We start from the raw sequence: 23,253 nt of genomic DNA, 5'->3' as shown, positions 1-23,253 counted from the left end.
GCTGGCAGTGTCCTTGAGCCCTGACTCCCAGCACGGCATGCCAGAGCCTCACAGGCGTTCCGGGGAGCGCAGCTCCTGCCACTGGCACATACCAAAGATTCCAGATCATTTTTGCATCACGACCTGAATGTTCCCATCAACTTGGATTTCTGTTATAACACGTTACTCTGGCCTCAAAAAGTGCCACCTCAGCATGGTAAGTTCAGTGCTCTTTCACTAAACCTTCTCTTTCGGTGTTGGGGGTGCAGGGTAAATGGGGTAAATTTAACCCACATAATCCTCATGTTTCCAAAAACAAATTCCAGCTATAAACCTTAAGAATGCCACACACCTACCAAATTCCTTTCTCTTTTTATTAGCACGGGGAAGATAGGGTACTTCACTAATGCCTCACCTCTTCATTACACTGCCTCCCTCCCACAAGTTTTACTGGATTGCCAAATACATGTTGCTAAGTTTGAGAAACTTACAGGAAAATGAATCCTTTATGAAAATACTTGTTGCTAGAAACACACACACAAACAGGAAAATAGATGGTAAACAATAAATTCTCATTGTATTTAATAGCTGAAGGTCTTTGTTCACAACAGCTACCCCAGAACACGCAGCCACATTCATGGGATCGAGTGAATTCTATCTGAAGTTTACAGAAGGAAGCATATCCAAACAGCCTCACAAAGGTATTTTCCTAGCAGGAAGCTACAAGCACTTCTCTGCTGCTCGGCCCCGCCGTCAATGGGAGAGCAGTGGCAGCAGTGTAAGCACACTTTACTTTCACTGTGGGATTAACCAGATGACAAATCACCAATTAAATCCTGCTTTATGATTTAGGCTTTAATTCATTAATGAACGCAAAGGCAAAACATGCAGCAGAGCCTGGTGGAAATCAGTAAGGAGAGCTTTGTTCTCCCTGTCCCAAGGCTCAACCCTCTTTGGAATTAAATACCTTTTTAACCAACAGTGTTCAAAAGTCTCATTTTTATTAGAAACTAATGGTCAATTGCTGCACATTGTTGACAGCAATAAATAGAAATCACTGAATATTCAGTGTGCAACTGGGCATGCTTGTGGTTCACTTCTACATAAGGGGTGTGCATTTTTTCTGTTCTCCAAAGCTCATCTCTTCACTTAAGAAGGGAAAATTAGGAGCTCATCTTCTGCAATGTACAAGTTTCCCTCCCCCACTTCCACTTTGTGGATTTTCTGCCAATAATATTGTTGAAAAATAAATTCTTGAGGACAGGAAATATCCTGAGCAAAGGATATCTAGCTTTATGACACTTAAAAAGTTGTGCACTCCTCCTGACCTGTGACTGCCCAGGCCAGCTGCCAGCATGCCAGAGCATGTGCAACGCCTTGGGGTGGCCAGGAAGGGCCTCCCCTTGCAGATCCCCCCAGGATTCCAGCCTCACAGCCCTGGATAAACCAGCTCCTTCAGATTTGTCAAGATTTCCCTTTCCTGTGTACTCAACCCCAGACATCTCCATGGTCCAAAGAGACATGTTGCAATGCAGCTTTCCAAGCACTGCTGGCTATCAGGAGCACATCCTCCCCAAGGTCTCCTGATAAGGGGCTTTAAAGCATGCCCACAACCCTCATCTCAACAGCCTAATCTGATGTAGGTGCCTTGCCCTTACAGAGATCCCTCTGTTTAATTTCCTCAACAACTGCACTCCACAAAAGCAAACATCCTGTCCCACTTCCAGAGCCAGATCCCAGTGGTGGCAGGCAGCTGCCAGCAGCACAGGCATGAGGAGAGAGGGACAAGGGGCACAGATCCAGTTCATGCTGGGGAGCCCCACCAGCTGTCCTGTTAGAGAGCCAGTTCACCTCTGGAATGGACCAGGAGTCATGAGAATGGACTGATGCTGTAAAAAAGTTTGACAACTTTTCAAGCATCCCCTGAGCCCATCCCACCCCTAAACTGGGGTCCCCATGAGACCAGCTAGGGGCACAACAAACATTGCTAACTGGACTTCTGCAGGTAACAGCAACTGTACAGAAATACCAAACTTTTAATAAAGTCACCTAAATTACCCAACTTAGATACCAGGGATATTCACACCATCACCTGCTGTGCAACTCTTCCCTGCCTGACCAGCTTCAAGTGCCATGAAACAATATCAAAGTTGACGATTCACATGTAACTTGTTTGCAGTAGTCAGTAGCTTACTTTGCTTAACCAAAAGCAGACAAATCTTTACAATCACGCCCATTAAAATCAGGATTCAATCCCTTACAGGCACTCTGACACTTCAGTAGCTTTCTGTCTCCTCCTATGAGGAGAACAGGCAACATCCAAAGCTAAATTCAAAGGAGCAGCTGAGGTGGAGCCAAGGCTGCCACCTCTGGAATGAGGACATCTGTTCCACAGGGGAAAAAAGAAAGCATTTCAAGAAATAAAAGCACTAATTCTGACAGCACAAAACACCAGCCATGACATTTGGATCTTTTTAAAACACATTTCTCAAAAGGTTTTTAAGTGCCACTTTTTCTCTTAATAAGCATCCAAATCCAGCCTCAGTAATAAAAAATGCTTACACTTTATATCTTCACTAGTCTCAATTTAAATATCTTTTCTTTACAAGAACACCACATCACTGGTTTTACTGGAGACAACAAGGGGCTAATACTCGTGTAGAAGACCTCAAAACCAGCTACATTTTTAATATGCCAAAAATGATGGGGCTTCTTGGAGTGTTCTAATACAGCCTTAGCCAAAGGATATTCTCATTCCAATTAATTACTCTTACAACATCTGACAAGTTCATGGGGAGAGGAGATGCATTCCAAGGGAAGGTCCCTGTGCACTGGCCCTTGTGTCAGCACATGGACATGGAGGTGCTGACTCTCCTGTCTTAGAGCAATGACCATCACAACATCCAGCAGTGCTGCCCTCTAAGTACCAGCCTTGACACAGGTGTAAGTATATATTGATTAACTGAGACCAAATATAAACATTCAGTTAAAATTTTAAGCAGCTATGTGGAATAGAAGAGAGAAATCATGACTTTCACAGGAGATACCACCTGCACCTCTTCCCGTGGCAGAGCACACCTAAAGATATTTACTCAACTATGGCCAGAGTTTTCATAAGAGCAACTATTCCCTTTGAAAAGCAGTTCTACAGAGAGAAATATGTATCTTGTCTGAACACCACATGCTTGGACACACTCAGGCTTCAGTCAGCACTGCAGCAACAAAAGTTTAATTGTAGTGTTTCTCATTTCTGTTGGCTTCCCCTTGTCAGCTGGCACAGGTTAGAGTCTACTCGGTGCCTCAACATCAATAACTGATGTTCAAAGTAAAATGCAAAAAAAGAACGTCTTGATCTGCTCACAAGCACAGAGCAAGCACTTTATAATAAAGTCATGTTTATTCCGGAACACTCGGTGCCTGGGGGAAACTTGCTTCTAGAAATATTGTGCTCAAAATATTTTATAACCCTAGCAATGCCCACAAGCAAAATTTACTCCCAGAGAGCATCACAACTGCCCCTCCACCTCCCAGGTGAAGCTTGCTGGTTTCTCCAGGCATAACTCACAATGTTGGATTCACAACACCTTTGGATCTCTGCTTTGAGATCACCTTTATATCCCAACATGAACCCTCCAAACCCACCAACCTTCAGCAAACTAGAGGCTCTGAACATTTAAAAGCTGAAATATCAAGACATTTCCAAGGGTGAGTGGCTGCATTAGACACTGCCAACAAGCTCTGACTAGACTGCAGGAGCGAGGAAGATTTTGGAGAGCAGTGTCTGCTCTGACACATCTGCCCAGAGGGCACGAAGAGAATAGAGCCAACAATGTAAGCAGAGAAATCTTTGTCCTCAGGTGACACAGGCAATCTACACGTGCCAAAATTGTTGTGCAATTAGTATGTTCTTAATTCTGTACCCTTAGAGAAGTGAACTTAATCAAATGAAAACAACGTAATGCAAAATAAAGCAACCCAAGTAACTAATTAGTTAAAAGATGTAGAATGGAAACAAAATGAAGCCTAATTATATATCTTCAGTTCAAGTGTATAACACACTAGACCTATAAAGAAACCATACCACTTGCTAATTTAATCAAAACAATCCAACTAAACATCACTATTGAATAAAATTGGAGAGAAAATGTTAAGAAACCTGTAAAGAAACCATAGTCCACTGAAGTTAGATGACAAACCTGAACCAAATTCACAAGATTCAAAGCCTGCTTCCTGACAATTTTATGCAACACAATTCATTTGAAGACATTATATCAAAAAAATGAAGTTTTTTGTGGTCTTCTCTAATATCCATAGAAATTGTACACTCAGCATTTATTCTCACAGCAGCATCTCAATCTGCACAGTCATTATGCCTCTTGCAAAATTGGAGTGGTAATAATTCATCAGGGGATAATTTCTTTCACAAACCTTCATCCCCATTGCTGCATTTCTTTGCCACTCACACTCCAACACTAACATTCAGCCATGAATGTACAGTCTAAACACAAATCATCGAGGCTGATCAGATCACTGACAATTTTAACAGCTTAAAAACTTAAGTGTTTCAGGGATAAATATCTTGGAAACAATAAAGCTCTGCTGATATGCATCAGAGAAAAGGCCACCTACATGCTTGTCAAATTCTCATTTTTGTTCTAACCTGAACAACCACAAACAAGCATCTGTAGGAAGGTGAGGGAAACAAAAAAGGTATTGGAGCATTTCAGAGGATATAAAGTCCCATCAAACATATTTCCAAATTCAGTTTCATAGACACTAAGTGCCAAACACAATGAACATTTCTGAAGTTTGTTTCTGAAGCTGGCTTTAGTTATTTCCTCTTTAATTATATGTCACCTTCACTACTTCAGTAACAACACCTAGCATCCCAAATCCTTCCAGGTGTCCTGGAAATGGCACCAGCACATTCAGCAGAGAAATGTTGTAGTATTTGAAAATACAGTGGAAATACGTGTTTCCTCATAAAATCAAAGCAATTTTTATAAAAAAATAAGGCATGTTCAGTACAGTACACTAAGTTCAGTAAAATTCAGTCCTTGAGTAGGAATGCATGAATTTAATTGAATCAGATGGACTCAGGGCTCTGTCTCATTAAGAGTAAAATAGATTAAATGTCAGAGTATTTGAAAATAATAAGGGTAAAAAGACTGGGCTCTTTTGAGTTGTCTTAAGTACAATAATTGTCAATTTAAAGAGATTTTAAGGAAGACTTTAGAAAACCATTTTTAGAAATACTCAAGAAGCCTTGAGCTGCACTCAACGTGCAAGTTCCCATCAAGCCACATTAACAGTCCTCTAAAAAACAGAATTAACCAAAAAGATGCTTGGAATTCCTTCTGCATTACACAGAGCTTCCCATCTGCAGTCTGGCATCCCAGCTCTCTCTCATGCCTACACTGAAATCCTTGAGCCAGCCCTGGGCAGACAAAGCCTGCTGCCAAAGCTGAGTCTCCCAAATGTGGGCAAGGAACAACAGAGAGGGCACAGCCCCTACACCAGTGTAGGGGACCCTGTGTACCCCAGATAAACCCAACTGAGCCCACTGCTCTAAGGGCAGACCTCCACACACACACAGGGAAACGACCCAAGGGCTGCATCCTTGGGTGGAAAATCCAAACAGATCTCATTAATTGTTGCTCCATATCTCAGCTTGCTTTATTTTTTTTATGCATCCCAGTAGTTGAGATTTCCAACCAGCATATTAAAATATGTTAATAATAGAGTCCTTTCCAGCACCTCCAAGGTATCTGTTACCTTTCTGTTATCCATTCATACCTTGGCATTCCAGTGTTAGAGCTGTGCCTGCACTGCAAAGCTTGTTATCCCTTCCCCCATAAGGAGTAAAAAATCCATGGACAAGCACTTCAAGTCAAACACACCCTTTGCTATTTCAGGCTCTAACATAAGCAGATTACAGCTCAGCTGTGTCCTGTCTGAACTTTTGTTTCTCTCTTGCCAGTGCTGCACTAATTATCCCTGAGAAAAGACAGACTTTAATTAACAAGCAATGACCAACTTTTATCTATAAAACTCTTCCTTCCCATCCAAGTTCTGCCTCTAAATAGCTATTAAACACTAAGTTTCAGCAGTGAGTAATTAGGAGATATCCTTGCCACGCAGAGTTACTGCAGAATTCAAACAAAGCAGGAGACACAGGTCATGGGGGCTGCCAGGGATGCCCTGTCCATGGCAGAAGCCAGGATGGACCCCTGCCCATGGCAGAGCCTTTTTCCAGAGCCAGGGTCCATGTGCTCTTGCTGCCAGGTTGGGTGGCTGCTACCCAGTGCAACCTGCTTTGCAGTGAGTAAAGATAAAGAAAGCCAGATCTCTGCCTCAAGCTGTTGAGAGGAGAAAGGGAAGATCTTTCTTAAGGCCCTTTCATACACGGAACATGTAAGGCCATCTCTTCAAACATGAGAAACAAGAGTAGAGACAGCTTCAAAGGAGGGAAAATTAGCTATTGGGACAGGTAGCTAAAATGAAGACTGAAGGAGAACATGTAATTTAAATGAAAACCAGGCAGTTGAGCTGGTTCTTTTAGCTGGCATGTCACCTGCTAAGGAATACCCCACAACTCTGCCCCCACACACAGCAGAGCACTGAGGAGACCACGAGGCTGCACCTGCAGCACTTCTGCACTCACCTTCTCCCAGCCCTTCTCCTTTAATGTGGGAGGTGGTGCTCAGGCAGAACAACCACCGACACTGATTCAAACAGCACAAGTACTAAAAGACCAAAGGCAAAGCACAATACACTTTTTGTCCATTTAACAGGGATGGCTCCTCTCTGCAGTCCAGCCCAGCAGGAACTGCAGCACACTGGGGCAGGCACAGGAGGTGCCCCAGGACACAGTGTGCCCCACTCAGGTACAGCAGGAGCCTGACTGGACCCTCAGTGCCTGTGCCAGGATGGCCCTCAGCCAGCAGCAAGGAGACACAGATAGTCAAGGCTGGCTTCCAGAGCAGCCCAGGGACTTCGACTCTCTGAGCCAAAACAAGAATAAAGGGAGCAGGAGGCAGGACTGACCTTTCAGTAGCAGCACCAGCTCAGGGCTGTGTCATCAGGGCACAAATTCACACTCTGATGTACATCAGTAGTATTTTATCTACTGATAGGCAGATGGAGTTTGATCTCAGCAGCTCATTTTTAAATATCATTATGTTTAACTACTTGAACTACTCCACCAAGCTCTGTACAGCAAACACTTGTGAAACCATTTCCTTCCCCCACTGACAACAACATACTTAGAGAATTATTTCATTTACACCACAAAGGGAATTCAAACATAGCTCAAGAGCAAACAAAACTTCCTGCACCATACACACTCAACCTATATAAGATGTGTGAATAAACCTCAGTGTTCTATTCTCCTTGTGACTTTTGTGCACTCAACACCCGACAGCTGCAAGTTTCATCTTCAGAGTCAGTCAGAATCATCCCATAAGAACTTCTGAGTACCCACAGCAATCAAATGTTATTAGAATGAGATTAATTGGAGTCAGTACATGCAGTTTAGGTTTAGAACAATAAATGCTAATTTTCCAAAACTGAGGGTGAAAATGGACTTGAAAACAATTATCTACAATTGTAAGCTCTTTTTCTTTTCCCCCAGAAAAGAAAACTTGAAAAATTATGATTATCTTGTTTGAGAAAGAGGAAAACTTAAACTAAAATCCTATCCTGACACCATGGTAAAAAGTCAATAAAAATGTAATGCTGGATAAAAATGGGTAGAAGAGGGAAGCTAAGAATAGATAGCAAAATTTGGTAAGTGAAACCAAGGCTAAAGTCAAGATAAGTCAGACAAAGAAAAATAACCATGACTTGCAAGAAAATAGAAAATTACCTGTGTTCTAAAACAAAAGAGGACTGAACTGTAATAGTGGCATAACCCACTGCAAAACAGAAGTGAAAACAGGGCTAGTGATGCAGGGGAAAAGAACTTAATGAATTCTTCTGTTTGGTATTTAGAAGAGCCACAAAATGCACTTGTTGACTTAGCCCAGTGGGCAAGTCAGCCCCAAAAATCTTTCAATTAGATTTTGATGCAAACCTTTAAAGAAATGCCTGACCTACTGCCAACACCAGGACACACTGATGCAGAGGGATGGAGCAGACAGGGATGGAGCTGTGCTAACCCAGCACCAGCAGCTGAGAGGGAAGCAGGCTGCCCAGAGCAATTACATCCCATTAGTAAAACACAGCTTTCAGATAAAACAATCAAAAGCCAATGAAGGATTCCATTGATAAGAAATGCAAAAATAGGAACATAATCAGCATTGTTGTTCTACATAAAATAGCTCCTGTCAAACAAATCCAAGTGTGCTCTGGGCTGAGATTACACCTTTGGTTGGAGAGATATCTGTGTTAGCACATGTGTGTTCTTTAGCCAGGGTCTGACTTGGAACCAAGCAACACTGATAGAAGAGTTCACACTGCACAATCAAAATGAAATATCTCCACTGTATTAAGAGCTGGCCAGCCAACTGACCACAGATTAATGTGTGAGCTGATAACACTGTGTGTGAATCAGCCAGGGGGTGCAGATGTGCCCCACTGCCCCACACATGGCACAGCAGCCCTCCCAAAGGGCTGGCATTCTTATAAAGTCCTAGGGCCAACAAGGACTGGACCTTAAAGAACAGTAAGAACCAGTGAGCAGAAGCAGAGCCAGGCAAATCAGGGCTGGGCACAACATTAGAAATTAAAATCCTAAGATTAGCTACTGAAGTAGATGGAATCAGCCAGGGGAAGTGAGCAGTATTTCCTCCTCTTATGGAAATAATGTGCTCACCAGAAATATAAATTACAAGTAAGCCAGGATAACTTTATCCTTTCTAAGAAAGAACTATAACCTTACTAAATCAGGTGTATGCTGTACTGCCTACTGACAATTTTATTAGTTTGCAAAGACCTAGCTGGCATTTGTAAGGAAACTGTTCTTACCCTCTAACCACAGCAAGCCAGCCTTGCACAAAGGCTTCCTACAGATACAATATCAAATGCTGAGCAGAAGGCAAGTAGTTATTGCCCTCTTGCCAAGGAAACCTCCTCTGGGAGAGGCTTTCAGAGGTAGGAACTGCACACAGGCACTTGTCAAGAGCTGCATTGGGGAGGGAAACCCCCATATATGTGCAGACCACTAATAAGATTTCTAGTCCAGCCTCAACTGAAAAAAGCCCTAAACGAAGTATCTCCAGTATTTTCACCTCTGTGTCTTGTTTTCTCAGCTGCAAAATGGGGATAATGAAACACATCACCTCTGTTAGTGCTCTGGTCTCTTCCAAGGGAAGAAGAACCAGCATACTGGTTATTCACCCGTGTTTATTTAATGATTTCCTACTAAAATTGACAGCCTGCCCTGGCCAGTAATACTAATTATCACTTCATGGGATCTGTTTGACTGTCCACATTAAAAACTACAGCTTTACACTGCAAGTTTTTTTCATATTGACCTTCCTAAATCAGGAAATGCTTGGCAGTTTGTGGGTGAGATTGAAACTAAACTATACTACCCAGCCAGCATTAAATAAAGCCCCACTGATCACTTCTGCTGTGCTCCTGGCAATGCCAACCTGCTCAGGGATGCTCCCTCTGCCCCATTCCCAGCCAGGTTCTTCCAGTTAGCTCCTGGCCTCCCACCAGCACTTTCACCCCTGGAAGCTGAGTGAATTCTTGTTGCCCATGTTAATTTTTCCTTTGCCCTGAAATCCCATCAGAACAATAAAAATCAACAAACTTTGCACCAGCTCAGCCAGGACTGAGCAAGTGGCCACAATGCGAGATGCTGTTCTCAGTTGTTTCATTAACTCCCCAGTCAGAGCCGTTTTAAATTAAAAAAAAACCAAAAAACCAAAAAACCAAAAAAAAAAAAAAAAAAAAAAAAAAAAAACCAAAAAAACCACCAGAAAACAAACTACTTTTAAGTGCACTGGCTTATTGTGATTTTTAATTAGCACCAGGATTTCAGATAGTGCACACCCACGGCCCCAGAAGGGGGGTGAGGGGAGTACGTGTGTGCGCTTGTGAAACCATTGTTCCTCCATCAAATACAGCTCATCCTCCAGCCCATCCGAGTTCCCAGCTGCCCAGTCACACAAGCTCCCAAAGTTCAACAGCTGGGTGTTTTATAACCCTGGAGAACTCCCAAGCCAATCCTTACATCCTGGCAAGGAGCCCTGGCCAAAGGCTGGGGACCCTGCGGGGAACTTTCAGGGCTGCACCTTCCTCCTTGTGCTGCTGACAAAGGCAAAGTCCAAGCTCAGAGCCCGGCTCAGGGAAGGCAAAGTCCACACTCACACACCCAGCACAGTGTTTTGTAAGCAGCAAATGACAGAGGCATGGGCAGTGGCTGGGATCCAGGATCTGCAACCATCTGCAAGTTTGCTTGGCTTTTGTTTCAGTTTCCAGCACTGATGGATGGAAACAAGCTCCCAGTTCTTCTGCATTAGCATAAAGACAATTAAAACAACTTTTACCCCCCTCAAGCAGCTCGGGGAAAAAACACATCACAAGTTTAAATGAGTGTTGATAATATATTTAAGTAAAACCTGACTCTTTAAAATAAAATAAAAAAAACCCTCCCCAAACCAAAATCTCAATTGTATCACAGAAAACAGCTTTGTCAACAAGTTCCTGTGACTCCCATTGCAGATGAAGAGACTCAGATGAAAGTCTGCAGAACTCTCTGCATTCTCCTCTCTCCAAAGAAACATGAATTTCTGCCTGACACAAAAGCTGGGAAAGGGGAACACAGGTCAGTATAAAAGCGATTTCAGTATAGCTACCAAGCAATTAGCTGGATCATACCTTCTCTACATGATGATTTTTTTTCCTTTTCCAGAGTCCTGGAGCCAGCAGAACTAGCAATTTGCTGGTTTTACAGCCAGTTCTGAAGTTAGAGATGACTAAATTTAAATTTTCCTTTCCTTATCACTGACAGTATTTCTACTTTGGCATTGCAGATTTGTTCACTGATTTCACACTTTAAAATACTTTTACCTTGTATTTCAGTATCGCTTCCATCTTCTATCAGCAAACAAATTCAGACATTTTGATTTTTAAATATTTAAATTCACATTTGCATAAGCTTGACTGTTACCTTTTTTTCCCCTAAGACAGTGTAAACAAAAGTTTATCCTGCATTCTGATTTTGCTTTGAAGCCTGTGATTATCAAGAATTAACATACTCTTTCCTAGAGATGATCACTGGAAAAGTTTTGATATACAAACCTCTCCACTTTGATAAGTGATCCACCACTTGTGGAAAACACCTTTATTGTTTGACCTGATGTTCAAAGCTCTTTGAAAATTGCCCATCTCCTTTCCTGGAACTATGTTACCTTCTGCCGATAAAAGTAACAGTACCTGAAAATGAAATTGCACCAGGATTGCAGCCATACTGAAGTTGCACCACTAGTATTGTACAGTTCTGCACATGCATAACTTCATGTGACTTGAAAAAAGTTGCCAGTTGAAGTTGAATGCTAGTTCACCAAAAAGTAAGGATATTTATAAAATTTTAAAAATTTTTAAATTATAAATAAATTATAAATTTTGCAGCTGCAATGAATGCCCACAGTACTTTCATCAGACTATATTCCAGGTTCTCTGTTCTCCCATCTCCTTGAAATCCATCTTGTACACTCCTTATTCACATATGGGAATATCACAGTCACATATTCTTTAATAGCCTTGCATTAAGCCCTGTACATTAGTGCTTAGGTCTTTCTGCATGCCATTAAGTTGGCTCCTGTTTAGATAGCTGGGCTGGGTTTGGACTAAGCTGCTTGATCAAATTCTAAAGAAGTTTCTATTTATTGACATCTTGCATCCACACAATCATCTGCCAGCACTGGCTTTTGGCTCAAACAGTCCTGTACACCTTCAGTGTTTACCTCTCTGATGGATTTAGAGATAGTAAAGTTCATTGGAACTTGTTTCCTGTAAATATTTCTCCATCTCATCTTACGAGAAGGGCTTTCCACACTTCCAGTCACGCTTGTAACCCTTGCCTGTAACTGAACCACTTCAAATTTACCCATCTTTCACTAACATAGGTGATCAGAGTGCATACACTTTCCAAAACAAATCCCAGAAGGACTTGCAAAACAGTGTTAATCTCTCTTCCCATCTCTATTAAAAGCAAAATAAGATTCCCCCCTTGGGTGGGTACCTTTCTTCACGGCTGTATAACCACTATCAGACCACGTTCACTCTGGTTGAGCAGCTGCACAACAAAGTCTCCATATCTGCTTGGAGAAACTTCAGTGCTAATATTGATCACAGAGGTCAGGGAGAGCTGATGTTGGCAGAAAAACAAAGAATCTTTGTCTCATACTAGAATAGATAAAAATGGTATTTATCTGTTTCTTCTTTCCAACTGTGTATTTTGTGAATGATGACAGAAGAGTTGTTGCTTCCCCTCCCCATCTGCCAAATCCTTTCATAAATGCACAAGTTGAATATTGCAAAATATTTTCTGAGAAAAACAGGGATATGCAAAAAATACTCAGTGATATTTTATACAGCATGTAGCCAACACAAAATACTCACTGAAGAACCAGTCAAATCTTCTTCAAAATTTTTAAGGAAAAGTTTTCTTCATTTGCATCACCTACAGTAAGCATACAGCTCCCTCAAATTGTCTTGCACTTGCCAGGCAAGAGGAGCAGGAGGAAGAACAGTCCTGCCAGGGAGCACAGGCAGGACCTCACTGCACCCCTGTCCAGGCAGCCATCCTGGGGAACCCTTCAGGAACCAGCAGACCACAGCTACACTTGACTTGCTCTACAGAGCCAGGACACTTCAGGGGAAAAAAAAAAAAAAAAAAAAAAAAAAAAAAAAAAAAAGGTACACATCCATAATTAATGGAAAATAACTCTGAGGACAGAAGAGGAGGGAAGCTGACAGATCCAATCTGCCAACCCCATACACTTTCTAACCCCAGTACATTTGAGGTTAGTCCAGGCAGCAGGCCAAGGCTTTGCTTTTCCCTCCTGAGCAAAAGGACAGCGCTGCCACGTCACTCACACAGCCAGAGCAGCTCCACATCCCCAGGCAGCACTGCCACAGCCCTGCAGCACAACCACCTCACTGCTGCCAGGCAGCACTGCCACAGCCCTGCAGCTGCAGCACAACCATCCCCAGGCAGCACTGCCACAGCCCTGCAGCTGCAGCACAACCCTCCCCAGGCAGCACTGCCACAGCCCTGCAGCTGCAGCCGTCCCCAGGCAGCACTGCCACAGCCCTGCAGCTGCAGCACAACCCTCCCCAGGCAGCACTGCCACAGCCCTGCAGCTGCAGCACAACCACCTCACTGCTGCCAGCCAGCCTGGACCCCATCTGCTGCAAGGTGCTGCCAGCACTGCCCAAGTGAACGCAGCCATGTAAGAGTGCATCATTGCATCTCACTGTGAGAGAACGTCACAGAACCTTCAATTATAGCAGGGCCAAGAATAATAATGCACTTGGTCTACTTGCAAACTGATCCAGTCAATGCTATTTTTCCATGTCTTCACATATCCATATTTTCTTCATCCCAATTCTCACTCGCCTTCCTCCCCTTGCACTAACCCAACAACTGAGGATACACTGAAAACAATACACTGTAATCTAGAAAAATCTAACAAAAAAGGGAATTGAGAAATAAGGATTTACTAAGATCAGAAAGGACTCAGATGTGTTAACAAGGGCAGGACTGGAATAGTCTAGAAGGTCCAAGAAGCTGAAAAAAACTTTTTGCAGCAACATTTTAGAGCATAATATCATCCTGTTTGACTGCATGATCACAAAATGCCCAAAGGAAGTGAAACCGTTGATGTCTAACTTCAGAGTTCTAGATCCACAAATATTGCCTTTGCAGTAACACAGCAGCTCTCACACATCCACTGAAGCAACCTATTCAGAGGTGCATAAAAATTCAAGTGTAGCCACCTTGTTCCTTACACAGATTGTGGTTACAGAAGTATCTGAATGACTTAACTCTTACATTTAATCCAGAAGTGGCTGCTGTGGAAGAGATCAGGGATCCTTTTGGTAGCACTCGGCAGAATTGCCTAATTTCCACCACATCACCATTTCCTGCCCACTGAACAAGGCAGCTGGAACAGCTGGACAAGCACGTCCAGCCCTGTTAACCGAGAGGGGAAAGGGTAAAGATAAAACACCACACACACGAGAGCTTGCAGAGAGAAGACACTTAAATGAGGTAACAAGACAATTCCTTTCTGTTTGTCATATCCAGTTGTGGGTGTACAGTGCCCTGACTGCTGCTTGCAGTGCTCACTGACCCGAGGAACAGCCCCCAAGTCAACAAAAAGTTTGCACTGTGTCTAACGAAGTCACAGAGGATGTTTATGTTTTGTGCAGTCACTAAAAGCACTGCTGAACTTAACAAGCAATAATAAAGATCTGTTAGAGCAGCATATGGAGTTGCAAAAATAAACATGTGCAGAGCAGAATGAAACAAGTTAATTTCACCACCAGCTGACACACAAGAAACAAGGATTAAGGCTCAGATCATAGATTCACTAAATGGTCTGGGTTGAAAGGTACCATGAAGACCATGTAGTTCCAACCCCCCTGCCATGGGCAGGGACACCATCCACTACTCCAGGCTGCTCCAAGCCCTGTTCAACCTGGCCTTGAACACTTCCACTGATCCAGGGGCAGCCACAGCTTCTCTGGGCAATGGGGACCACCCTCACAGTAAAAAATTTCTTCCTAGTATCTAAGTTAAAGCTATCCTTTCAGTCCCTTTTCTCCACTTTTATGTCAAACTCTGCAAAATTTTTGCTTTGTGGAAAAATCTCAGAATCCCTCTTTATCCATAAAATTTCTTGTGCATTGGTTATAGTCAGCTAAGAATCATGTAACCTGCATGTTCAATTCCAAATAAGAGTGTGGCCCTAGACCTCCATCTAGTACTAAAACTCTCAATGAACCTTATGCTGCTTCCTATTTATGGCATTTTAACCTCCTGGCATGGTAGGAACAGCTGAGTGCTGCCCAGTACTCCACAATGGTCATCCAACAGGACATTATCTAGGTCTCTAGTGAAATCCATAGGATATTTTTTATTTCTGAACATAACATTATTACCTCACCAACATCTAAGTCAACCACAGTGGGAAATATAAAATCATTTGTGTTTGGTCCTTTAAGGTTTCTGTTAACTGTCTTCTGTTGTTTTGAGGTCCTGCTGAACTAAAATGTAATTTAGTTTTGTAACAAATAAACCAAAAGGAAACACGCAAATAGAAAGTTACATAAGGAGACACCGTGGGAATGAACTACCTACCTGCTTGAGTGCAAGCAGAACACAGAAGTATCAGAAAACCAGGCTTCACTTCTGCTTACTGTTTTATCAGCAGTATCAGAGACCAGGAAAGTATCTACAGCAGCCTAAATAACAAACTTCTGACTAAAGAACAGTGAGACTGTCAAACAAACTGACTTATGAACATATGAACTTATATCCTGAAAGGCCATAAAATTAACTCTTTATCCTCAAAGCATCCAACATACATTTCCTACAAGTACAAAAGGAGGTTGAACTCTTCAGAGCAGAGCTGACAGCCTGCAGGGTCACAGTGCAAAAAGAGAGCAGGGGTCAGTCTTTTGGCTGTAGAGTCATTTTGAACTGATCCAGAATCTTAAGTGTTGTTTCACTCCACAATTCCTACAGGGGATTACTTGTGACACTGTGACATCTCTGCTCCTCCAAGCCACCTAAGGTCTCTCATTTAAGAGGAGACAACACATGTACATGTTCAGACATCAACACACATAGTGAAGCACCACTTAACTATTATTTATACTGAATCTAGATTTATTTTTTGCCATTCCTTTCTCTTTTCCTTAACACCACCAACTTTCTGCAGCTTGTCCTGTTTCTGGGTTCTAAGCTCTCCACAACCACATGCAGTTTAACCCCTTCCAACACTGCCACAAAACTCAAGGCCACTTCACCATACCGCCAATCTCTCATTTCCTTCCTCGTAAGGAGACCATTCCCAACCAAGCCAGGAAACTTGTGACCCATTTTCCCTCCTTATACAGCTGGCTGGGACCTGTACCATTGACAATGCCTCAGCTATGATCCAAGGAGCAGCACCTGTGGTCCTTCAGCTCTTCTGAAGGACATGAGGACCACATCCCACAGCCTGCCTGGGTGATTTGTACCCACCTTGGGGCCAAGGCACAGCCAGCTGGGCTGCACTGCTGGGCACACCCCACTGCACATGTGGGTGGGCACGTTCCTCCCACCCAGCAGCCTCAGGTCCACATGCCTGCACTTTTAGTCACACCAAGACCACACATGACAGCCAGTGCGTGAGCAAGAGCATGAAGTCAAAGGGAAGAGGACAGAGGGAATGCAGATCTGCTGCCCCTCCCTCACCCACATCTGAAGCATTCAAGAAAAGCCAGCTAAGAGCAAACACTGTGCCAAATTAGGGATTGTGTCTCTAGCTGCTCAGTTCCTCAGACAATTGTCAGCTGGGTTGCTCAGGAGGGACACTACTCCTGTGACCAAATGCTGCACCCCAAGCCCCCAGGCTGGAGCACAGGAGCAGAAGAAGCCTCACTGCATGGCTGAGGATCACCTTTAACAGCTTTGCAACCAACAGAATATAAATCATAGAGATAATTAGAAGGAAAACTGTACTGTAGGATCAAGAATCATGGGTGGCTAATGAATAAGCATGTTAAAGAAAGGATGGGCAAGCATGACACTGAGAAAGGCAGACCTTGGAATTTAAAAAAAAAAAAACAAACAAAAAACCTCCCTAAAGCAGAAGTCAATTCCACAGACACAGAGTAAAAACCAGTTGTTTTCTTTCATTTGCTTTTCTTTGAGCTGCCACAGCTTCTAACACTTTCCAGCATTCGAAAATGAAGACTTGTTGCTCTCTCCTCCCCAAGGCAGGCTTTGAAAACAAATTTCCTAGTTAACCTGCCAAAGCAGAAGATGTGATAGCAGCTGAACATCCCTCTGCCCTGCTCAGGGGATGACTCAGTGGAAATCAGCCCTCAAGAAACACTTTGCCATCCTTCAGGCAATGCAACCAAATAGGAACAAATTCCTCACCTTAAAAGTTGTGGCTTCCAAGGTAGCTACAGCTCAATACACGACTGTATAACAGGGGAACATTAACATGTTTTGGGCAAAATCTATAGCTTATTTTTAACCCTTTTTTCAATTTTTAATAGTTAATAAAAATACATCTCCTAACAAGACTATAAAATCATTTCCTCAGAGCTTTAGAGTAGCACAAAAGAACAGGACATAAGCATGTTCTAAGCAAGTAGAAGTAAGAATTGGTGAAAACAAGACCAACATTAAAACTGTTCAAGCCAACCAAACACACCTCTCAAAGCCAAACACCAACTACCATCTGCTACAAGAACAGAAGAACACACACAAGCATGTACGCAACTAGGTCCCAAACTTGCATCCAGCCCAAATACATCTAGAATAATCATGTACATGGTATATTCCAACTTGCCTCACCTTGTCACAAAACGAGGAATGTTTTCCACTTCAACCTAAGCCATTGTTCCTGATACTTTAACATATGAAAGAGAAAATACTGAGTCCCCCAGTAAAGCAACACCCTTCATGGATTCAGTCAAGCCAAAGCTGCACCTTTGCTTTTTAAACTCACCATTTCTATCACAAGTTACAAAAAAACCCACTATTTGGGAATGATAGACCCCAACATATTCCACAAGCTCTGCAGTTCTCACTGGGTCTCTTCTACTCTGTTAATTCCTTCTAATGAAGTGATGCTTCTAGTCGCCATACATTTGCCAGTAACAAGACACTGAAAGCAATTCTTTCCCTTCTGTGAGTTGGCATCACAAGTCCACAAAAAAATACAGGCTGACCAGAAAGAAAGCTACCCAGTGCTCTCATTATCCACAAAAGCTTTCACCTTTTTTTTTTCTCTGAAACGTTATTCCACGTCAATAAATACATAAGGAGCAGAGCAATGTGTAACACTGAGTAATGTACCCAGATCAGTTCAAGTGTCTGCAAGCATAAGGTCACTTATGTTAGGTGAATTGTCATTGAATAGGGACATACTTCTACAACAAAGGCAAGTTATAAAGTGGAATGAATTCTTTCAGCTAACCAACCATACACTAAAGGAAAATGGTAAGGTCATCCTGAAACAAATCAGGACAACTCTGCTCTCACGCTGTTTCTGCTATCAAGGTCCAAAATAATCACTCCATCTTACTTCACTACATTTCTGGGCTTGACTAAAGAATTGTGTAGAAATATTTGGGGCAAAAGACAACACTAGGATCTTGGTTAGAAACACTGGCATTTTATTAGTGGGTGACTGGAAAACAGGGGGCAACCATGTAAAATTGACACAGCTGCACAGAGGCCCAGAGAACCTGCAACTAAGCAGTGCAGATTGATTTTACTAGTTTAGATTAAAAGCATGGGGAAATCTGCCCACAACATCCCAAGCATCTCTGGGGGTGGCAAGGGTCATCTAAAACTGTTGTTTATTGAAGTTTTTATTAACCTCTTGAAAGGAATTTCTCTCTTTCCAAAGCATTCCATATGAAATATTACTGGAATCATGCAGTAGATGTTTAAATACATGTATGCACACATTCTATTATTAGAGTCCTTTGCAAGGACCTAATAATAGAAATGTCCATTATTATGTATAAGGCAATGATAAAAGACCAGGATGTAAAGCATGTTTTAAGGTATTTGCATTGCTGCCACAGAATTGTCATACACTAACTCAACACAGAAAAATCAGACAGGCTTATCACCTTCATCACCAGACAATTCAAGTGTTTGCTTTCAGTTATTCTAAATCTAACAAATAAGACAAACCAAAACACAATAGCAGATACTCCTGTTCTGAATCCATCTTGTCATCGCACTGAGTACCTCCTAGAATGATGAGCAGATGCTAGAACAAGCAAATGCCACACATCAGTTCTGTCCTCTCAAAAAGAAACTATAAAATACATAGTTAATTACTTAAGAATTGTTTGTTGCTTCATGTTACAAAACACTATATATACATAGTTGCAGTTTACTAAGCAGAGTATCCACATGCCAATTTCCAGCATATTACCAACATAAACTGTCACCACTAGAAAAACAGAGAATGTTTCCTATGCTGTTGGCTTTTTGTCTGTTATCTGCTAACAACCACCACAATTTACTTGTAAACAAAGGATTCCTCAGATGAAACACAGAAAGCATGTCACTGGAGAAGCCCTACATTTTAACCTCTAAGCTCAAAGAAACCCATCCTTTCCCCAATTAAAGGCACCACAAAGATTTGCTCAAAGCTGCACTACCTGGGACCTCCAGGGAATATTCCTGCTCAAGAACAGACTTTAACACAGATGATGTTTTCCTTGTGTACTTGCTCAACAGCACCATCATTTTTCACCCAGAGCAAAGCACAGATTTAACATCTACAGCAGCATTTCTGAAAGGCAACTCATCTCTCCAACACTGTTGCAAATTCCACGATAAATCACATTTAATTAGTTTGTGCCTTTTTTTCCCCCCCTGGCTGTCTGGAATCCAACAGTGAGCAGGCATCCAACTTCAATTTTGCAAAGAGGTGCTTAGAATAAACTGATAAAACCAACCACCACGTCCCCACTGGAAGCTGTCTGGAGTTATCTGCTCGCTGACACACCAGCATTCCTGCCTGTAGATGGCTTTTCACCACTGTGTACCCAGCGGCTCCTATTTCCACTGCCTTGTTTGAAGAACTTCCCTCTTCCCACATACCTTCCATCTCCAGGGACAGATCACACAGGGACACTAAACCTTGGCCGTAAACAACACGAGTTTTGATACTGCTGTTTCCAAAGGACCCTGCAGCACTCAGCAGTGCAGAGACAATCACTGAGGCACAAATCCTCCGGGCAACGCTTGAGAAACTCTCTGCCTCGCCTGGATTTTGCACAGCTGAGATTTACACAGGGCTCTGCTGGCTTCTTCTGCTATTTATTTTATTTGCTGTACACTAAAGGCTACTGCAAACAAATGGGATCTTGATAACTTGTGGCATGTTGCTCAAAACAATTCCAGTGCACTGGGATGCTATTTCCAGACTTTAAACCTGACACCACATCCTTGGTGGAGTGACAGGATGCTCTCCCAGTGTGTCCCAAACTCCAAGTTTGGGAGTCACTCCATCTTCCTCATGTATTTTCTTTGGATGGAAGAGGCAGACTACAGCAAGGAGAAAAGCACTGTGGAGAGTAATTTGTTTGATTCAGATGTGTTCAGGCTCTGGGCCTTTTATTTAAATTATATGTATTTAGCAGGCATTTATCCTCACATTACAAACATTTATTCGTACTGTAAATGTTGGTTCTGACAACCTACGTTTTTGAGGGAAAAAGTCAATTATACTTACTTCATTATTCATGAATACAACCGCACACATGCAGAAGTTTGCTACATGGTCTATATATATATTTTCTTGCACAGATTTATGAACTGCAGAAGTTTGACTGCCCTTAACTGCTTCTCTTTCTCAGAAGACATAAAGGAAACTATAAAATGAGGAGGAAAAAAACCCAAATTCTCCGTAAAGAAATAGGTACGATGGAAAAAACTTCTTCCAGTTCCCTAAATACTACACGTAGAAAAAATAGTGCCAGGATAAACACATTTCAGATTGGAAGTTACAAACTTTTCTGGGACTAAAGATAAAATACTTTCAGTATGGAGTTACAGCTCTGAGCTTCTTGGCTATAGTGGAATATCAGCTTATTTTGGCTGCTAACTACCTTCATTTCTCATCCTTTGGCCAACTATAGGCGAACAGTATGAAAAAACCCTCTCATTGCTGTCCCAGCAGTGACCTCAAACCCAAACCAGATGAGTCCCGGAGGCAGAAAATTTAAAAAAAAAAATTTAAAAAAAAATTTAAAAATAAGAATAAGATGATATATCACCTTCCACACAGACTCATCTCTGAGCTACATTAAAAGCACAAAGTAGCTAAAAGATACTGAACTGGGAAGAACAATACACAATACTTCTGGGGCAGCAGACGTTTCTGCCACAGCAGGGTCCCAACACTACCACAAATCACAACTGCTTTGAAACTAACGAGAGGGAACCACAGAAGTGCTGAAGATTAAGAGAAAAGCACTAACAGACCGCTTCTGTGCGAGACCCGAAATGACCCCGGGAACACGGCCAAGAATCATTTTCTTACTGGTAGCACCGGCAGCGTGTTCCGCGACCGCTGGGAAAGGCACACGGGCCCCAGGTGGGCCAGGCTGGCAGGGGACAGGGCCAGAGGAGCAAGATGCTTCCACTCAGGAGACAGCCCCTGGCCGTTCCTGAGGCTCAGGGAAGCGATGCCTTTACCGGGATTTGCAGCCAAGCACACATTGTGTCATCCGTGTCCAGAGCAGCCGCTCCCCGTCAGAACAAAGCGCAGACCCAGACCAGGACAGGCACTGAGGCACTGCCAGGCCTGGCACTCTCAACCTTTTGTAAGCAAGCTCTGCTGCTGCAAATAAAGGTTGAGAAATAGTGTTCTGCGCCTAAAAAAAATATATCTGTGGAAGTTTGAAATGCCATTACCTAGCACATTGTTAAACTCGAGTTAGACTGGTTTGGCACCTTTCAGGAACGTAGTGAGCCCTGTGTTCTGCAGGGTAAGCGGTTAAGGGATGCAGCAGCTGTGGTTAGGGCACAGGTAACTGGGAGAGTGAATCCTGTTCTCACAGATCCAGCACGGAGTTCAAATAGCAAACAAAAAAAAAAAAATCCTAAATAAAATAAATTTAAATCCCGCCAACAAGGAACTCCAACCTCTCCATACCTCAGTTCCCCCCACCCTCCGATGGGGTAACTACCCCTTTAAGGCCAGTACTTTTATATACTCAAAAGGACACAAAGAAATGCAAATGAAATACAAAATTACTAATATGGAGAGAGGCAGGCTCGCCCCGCGCCTTCTATTCTACAAATATAGATGGGATAAATGGTTCGTTACATTTAACTCCAAGCCGCACTACCTCCGCCAAAACCTTATTTAAATAGCACATTTCTGAGAACCGGGAAGGGGGGGGATGCAGCTGTGGTCTTAACCTAAGAGAGGTTAAGCTTTTAAAAAGAGTTGTTCTTTTCTCACTCCGTCTGCTGGTCGCATGCCATTTTAAAAAGGTGTCTGGCAAGCAAAAATAAAAAGTTTCCAGGGCTTTCCTTCCCCAAGCCGCCTCTGCCAGGAGCCGGGCGGGGAGGACGCGGCCGGGAGAAGACGGTCTCGCCTTTCTCCAGCTTTTTCTCCAACATGCCCTCTGGATCCCGGCGTTCTGGCGGTGGAGAAGCCCCCGGTTCCTCCACCTGCCCGCACGCCGGCCGGGCAGCGGGGCTGCGGAGCGGGGCGCGGCTCGGGGGCGCCGCGGGCAGAGCCCCGCACACACCCGCGGTGCCCGCGGCCCCCGCCAGCGCCGACCGCTCCCGCACTTCTCCTCCGGGAGCCGCAGCGGGCGGGGAGGGCGGCGGCGATGACAGCGGCCGGGCCGGCCGCCCCCGGGGACGGGCAGCCGGGCGGTGCTGGAGCGCCCGTCCCGCCGCCAGCCCCGAGCGCGGCCGCTCCCGCCCGCCCGCCGGGCGCTCCCCGCGCCGGGGGGGAGCCGGCGGGGCGGCGAGAGAAACTTTCCACCGAGTCCCGCCGCCGAACAAAAGAGCCGGGACCGGCAGAGGCGCCGCGGGGCGGGGGACGCGGCTGCCGGCGCTCGGAGCGCAGCGGAGCCGCGGGGCTCCCCGCCCGGCACCCGCTTCCCCGCGGCGCCGCCGCGTCCTTACCTGCGGGAGGGCGGTGCGGGGCGGCGAGTCCCGGTTAGCTGGAGCGAGTGCCGGGAGGGCTCGGCGGGGATTCCGCCATGTCAGTGATGTCGGCACCACATGGGGCCCCGGCCGGCCCACGCTACCGCGCACTCTGGAGTAGCGGCTCCCGCCGAAAAGGCGGCCGAGGCGGGCGTGGGACGCGGGCCAGCCCCGCTGCCGCTCCGCCCCCGCGCCGCCGGGGCGGGCGCTCCGCGAGGGGCGGGCATGGGGCGGGCACGGCGCCCGGCCCCGGCCCCTTCCCCTCCCGATCCCGCTCCGCCGTGCCCGCCGCGATCCGCTCCTCCTTACTTGGAATCGTAGGGTGATGGAATTAGAGCATCACCGAGGGTCGGGATGGTCCGGTCCAGCCGCCCACCCTGCAGCGCCGCTATTGC

General features: G+C 44.2%; 1 protein-coding gene across 1 annotated transcript in view; it reads right to left on the bottom strand.

The window, feature by feature from the left end:
- The window catches only part of FNDC3B (fibronectin type III domain containing 3B), a 180,136-nt gene extending 157,095 nt beyond the window's left edge, over positions 1–23,041 (bottom strand). The window contains exon 1 of the mRNA XM_056498953.1: positions 22,838–23,041. The gene's annotated coding sequence lies outside the window, so the exon portion shown is untranslated. The remainder of the gene's footprint in view (positions 1–22,837) is intronic.
- Positions 23,042–23,253: the final 212 nt, after the last annotated feature.

The sequence above is a fragment of the Oenanthe melanoleuca genome, chromosome 9 (assembly GCF_029582105.1).
Source record: "Oenanthe melanoleuca isolate GR-GAL-2019-014 chromosome 9, OMel1.0, whole genome shotgun sequence".
In the NCBI taxonomy this organism is placed as follows: Eukaryota; Metazoa; Chordata; class Aves; order Passeriformes; family Muscicapidae; genus Oenanthe; species Oenanthe melanoleuca.
Note: the sequence above shows the minus strand (reverse complement) of the source record. Positions and strands in the feature narration are given on the sequence as shown.